Source organism: Lepeophtheirus salmonis, chromosome 9, assembly GCF_016086655.4.
Source record: "Lepeophtheirus salmonis chromosome 9, UVic_Lsal_1.4, whole genome shotgun sequence".
Classification (NCBI taxonomy): Eukaryota; Metazoa; Arthropoda; class Copepoda; order Siphonostomatoida; family Caligidae; genus Lepeophtheirus; species Lepeophtheirus salmonis.
This window is the reverse complement of record NC_052139.2, coordinates 15264934-15270150: the sequence shown is the minus strand read 5'-3', so window position 1 is coordinate 15270150 and position 5217 is coordinate 15264934. Positions and strand designations below refer to the sequence as shown.

The 5217-nt window shown below is 32.0% G+C and overlaps 1 pseudogene; it reads right to left on the bottom strand.

The window, feature by feature from the left end:
- Positions 1–282: 282 nt before the first annotated feature.
- Positions 283–1642, bottom strand: LOC121124398 (glutamate-rich WD repeat-containing protein 1 pseudogene; annotated as a pseudogene).
- Between the last annotated feature and the right edge of the window lie 3575 nt (positions 1643–5217).

Below are 5217 nucleotides of genomic sequence, written 5' to 3'. Positions count from 1 at the left end.
TACTAAGCTGCTTCACTCTTTGTACTCTTTCGAAGCAATTAACAGTACAATAGTTATCTTTAAAAATATTGTAAAATACTCTCTTAATTTATTACGTCTAATTTGTAAAAATTCAAAAGTTTTAGTGAGTTTTTTTTCTTTTCATTTTAATTAAAAATGTTTTATAGCTACTTTGCCGTTAGTTTGTTCTTAATTTCTTGTACTTTTTTTTTTTTTTTTTTAATCTAGAAGAAAAACGATTAAATGTTAATTACAGAATAATATGTTGCTGATGCATACTAATTAAACACTGATAGTTCTAAATACATCTAAGCCAGTGTGTGATGTAGCCATCATGAGTCCAGGAATTTGTTTGTGCCAATGCATTTCTGTAAGGTCTTCAAGTCTTTGATGAATGAATAAAAACTGAGGTGGCAAATCTGCCACTTTAGCATCTTTTAGGCTAGCATTTTTTTCGACAGACAAATCCCAAATAACGACTTGATCATCTTCTCCAGCTGATCCAAATACTGTTCCATCGGTAGGATGCCATTCAACGGAAGTCACAAGCTGTGTTTGATGTTTGAAAATATCTTCTGGCGTTATTTTGTCGATATGTCTCAGTTCACAAACTATAATAGCTCCGTCATCTCCTCCAGATACAATAAATAGCTCAGAACGATTCCAATTTATAACATTAACATCAGATTGAGGGGGTTTATCTACGGTTAGCATATATGATTTATCTTTTCTAGATCTTACATCCCAAATACGAATGAATTTATGAGTAGAAAATGAAGCCATGACGTTAACTTCATTAAGGAACCTTTGAATGTCTTCAACAGAGTCCATATATTCAATTAAGGATCTTTGATCTACGTTCCAAGTGGACCCCGTCTCATCTGGACGCCAAATATGAATTTTTGATCGTGTATCCCCAAATGCAAGTATACTCTTTGAGATAGGGCTCGAATCAAGTGCATACCCTTCAGGAGAGTGACCTGCTAATTTGTAGAGTGGATCCTTACCAGGATCTGTTTACCAATCTACAGGGGGGGGGGGATTCTTCTAGCTTTTGAAAAAATATACGAAGATTCCAAATGGATACACTTCCCTTTCTAGACTATACTGCAGCGACGGGATTTGAGCCTAGAGTTTCGTAACGAATGCGATTAATTCCACCATGATGCTTGAATATTCTCAATTGAGGCATTTTTTCTGGAAGAGTTTCTTCCTCATCCAAGTCATTATCGTCTTCTTGCATGCTGATTTACAATGTAAGTTCGTTATTTTAAACAGAATAATGGAGTTGGAAGATGCCTTTGAGGCCTGAGAACCCGCCACGTCGTAAATTGTAAGTGGATAGTAATCTCCTCGGTTTTTTTACTCAACATCATCAATAACGACATCAAAACTCAGGCAAGGAGGATCCGAACTAGTATAATGGTAGACCAAATTGGCGGAATGATCCAATTCTTCGACAGAAGATGGTCCCAGGAATAAAAACTTCTTTCATTACTTATTCTTCCTCCTCATTCTTGTATTCTTCGGAGGAGGAGGGTGAAAAATAAGTTTCCTTTTCTTCTTCTTCATCATCAATATCCTCCACTTCCATTTTTGTGGACGCCTCTTCAGAACTCAAATTCAATCTAACACAAATCATGGAGTTAACTAAATGTTTACAACACAAACTCGAATTAAAATTGTTTAATAGCTACTTTGACGTTATTTCTTGTATTAAATTAAAGCTATACTAGAAATGGTAGTCAAAAAATAATTATTATATGAGTTTTTTTGTTTTTAGCATAGTTGTCTTTGTTTGTTTGTAAATTTATATTGATATTTCAGTATTGCAAATAAAATAAATATATTACTATAAATTGAATATATCCAATAATATCCTTAACGAGTATATTTTATAAATATATATAATTCCATTCCTTCATTAAAAGTTATAAAAATATTGATTTCAAAAAATTAAGATTTAATATGTTATAAATCTATTAATAATAAATTGTATATTTTATCAATTAGCTCGGACTCATTCCTCGATATTTCATGTATGTTATCTAAACATAAATTTGACCTTTACATGCTGCAAGGTGGGGTAGTTTTCTAATTGGGAACTCTCTAATATTAGATACAAAATCATCAGTCACTTTTATTTAACATGTTATAAATATCAACCAACTACAAATCCCCTCCCTTAACTCCACGGCTTCACACCTTGGCAGAATATCAAAGCATATCATGATTGATTGTATTTCTGTTTTTTAAATCACATGATTCCTATTCATGTATATCTAGTTGTTTTCAATCATAGGAATAATTATAATGCAAATGTAGCCATCATCATAAAACTATTGTCACATTACAAAGGTGAACAATTAGGCGGAAAAATATGTACAAATGAATTGAAGATAATAATCTAATTTATCTATGAGCGCCAAATTCCAAAACTGATCTCTGTTTTTCTCTGCGTTATTTGAATTCTGAAACATCTGGAATTATATTAATTTTGAGACTATTATCGTTCAGAGTCATATTTTGCCTTTAAAACAATCCCCAAATTAAAAGTAAGTTTCATAAAACTTATGTAAAAGTGTTTTTAATGATTATGTATCTAGGATATCTGAGATGCGCTGGCTCTTGGCTTTTACCTCAGTTGGGATGGGAAGGTGTCGAAATGATATTATATTTTGTTCATGGACAAAAGATGGCTGAACCAGAATTTCAAAAAATAATAACTAAATCTACCTGTGTTAATGAGAAAATGAACATTAATAAGCAGTTCACAAATTGTGAGATTTTAAGCATATTTGTTAAAATTTGTGGCTGTACTAGTCCTGCCTGATCTGTCCAATTTACGTAGCCCACCTAGTTTTACGATTTACCACAGCTAGTAAATCAAATGGCTAAATGACAAACACGTGACCAAATTCCGTTCAAACTTATTATAATACTTTTGTGTCTATTTGCGGGTGCTGAATTGTTCTATAAATAACTTAAATTCTCCCTTTTAATGGAATTCACAGGATGAATTTCGCAAAGCTAATGGAAAATCCAAAGTTGTCAAAGATTTATAAACTCAAAAGTTGATATGTGAAATATAGAACGTAAAAGTTATTACATTCTTTGACACTTTCTTCAGAAAATCCGCAATTTTTTTAACTTACTCACAACATATTTTGCTAAAAAACTTTTCAAAATTTTCCAATCCCTACTTATAAATATCTTAAAAGGAAAATATTCAATAAAAACAATCATGACAATGGAAAAGACAATTATAGCGTTTAGTAAATTATTATAAAAATAGCACACATAAAAACTCCGTCAGAAGTAAGTATTCTCCGTTTTCTGTAAAGTTCTCCAAAATAGCCATCTCCCTTTCTACGATTTTTTATATATCTATTAGAATAGGAACCTGGTGGGATCTAGATAAGTAAATGATTTATTATTTAAGTCCTCCAATGCAATGTAAAAAAGTGTTGGTGGGCCTATTGTTGATTTTATTCGAATATCCCCCGTAAAAATATTTTAAAATATTTGGTAACGAGTCTCAACTTTTTGTATTCTTTCCCTGCCGTTATTACGTTCCCAGTTTGTAGCTTTTCCAATACAAGCTAATAACTTCTAAGATTTGAAATAGGAAAGTAGGACCTTTAAAAATAATGTTTATAGTAGAAACTAGTTCCTAATTTAGCTTGATATTCTAATTTGATGTTCAGCGCCCGTATATTCCTGCTTTCCCTGATTCTCTTTAACTAACCCAGATTTAAGGTTAACCAAAATGGTTCAATATCACTAAGCCTTCAATTCAGGAGGATGTAGGAGTCGCCTACCTTGTGTCCGATTTATTTTTTATTTTTCAACACCACAGAAAATATTCTCTTTTCGCCGACAGAAGATGACATATGTTTTCTGAGAAAGCAGTAAATCTCATCAGATGAACGATTTTGTTATTCCATATTTGAGACTTATACAGCTTGTTAAGTTAGAAGAAGGTTACTAATTCAATTGCTCCTTAAATAATAACAATGGTTTTTTATTCATTATTATCATAAAATCGGCGCAATTTAAAGAGTAGTATACTTGTTTAAAATTACAAAAATAAGTTAAGAAAGAATGGAGGTTTCTTCAGTTATTTAATTACACATAAAAGATATGAGTTGTTAAAATATGGGATGAAGTCCCATTTATGCAATAAAAATATGAAATTTAATATAGTTTAATAATTCATTGAGTCCTCTCAGGATTAATTTGCTCAGACATACAGGAAGATGAGTCTTTATTGATTTGCATGCGTATATTATCGTTGTAGTCTTTGCTATTATCCCCTCCATTTTAAAGTTATTTTCTCCTGTCATTGTGAGAGCAATAACCCAATCTGACGCCTTGAGACTGATATTAAACCTATTGGTTATGATAATCTACACCATAGTTATTAGAAGTCTCACTCGATCACAATATAAAATAAATGGAATGAAGATTTCACAGCTTCTTTATAGAAAAAAACATTCACAGACAATTTTATTCAACTTGCTAGTATACCTATATCGAGGATGTCGTCAACCTATATCAAAACGACATCGGCGACCACATATTAAAGAGGACGGAGTGATTTATTTTAGGGTTGATTGTTTCTTCCTTCATATTATGGATCTTCCAACACTTTACAAACTTGGTGTCAATTGCTTTCATTTTTATTCGGTTATGATTTTTTTTCCTTTCCACTGAACCAATTCCTATAAAGAATGGACATGGTCGTAGGTAGTTAGTGGAACAAGTCAAGGAAGTGACCCCTTCATAAAGAATCTAATCAGTATTATTTCCTTTCAATCTTTCGGATAGCTTGTTGATGTTAGGGCATGTTCTTTATCATATCGATTAACAGATCTAAGGTGAGAGTTATAGTTGAGTGGTTCATCAGGACCTAAGGCAATGAGAGTACCAACAATGGAACTTTTGCAGGAAACTGCCCTTTTATACACATAACTATCCAAGGTCTTCATTACATTAACGACTTTATCCACTTCAGTAAATACTCTGTCTAAGAAACCATATCCAATTGATCTTTCGATCGCAAATTTGATTCTTTTTTCCTAAACGTCTTCGTTTTAATGAGTCTTTTTAGCCAACTAAGTTTAATTTTTTTTCAAAATACATCTGTGTTGATTGATCTCAGTCTGCAGCGTTTAAGAGAGGTAATAAGGTGGTCATAGGATATAAATTTTCATG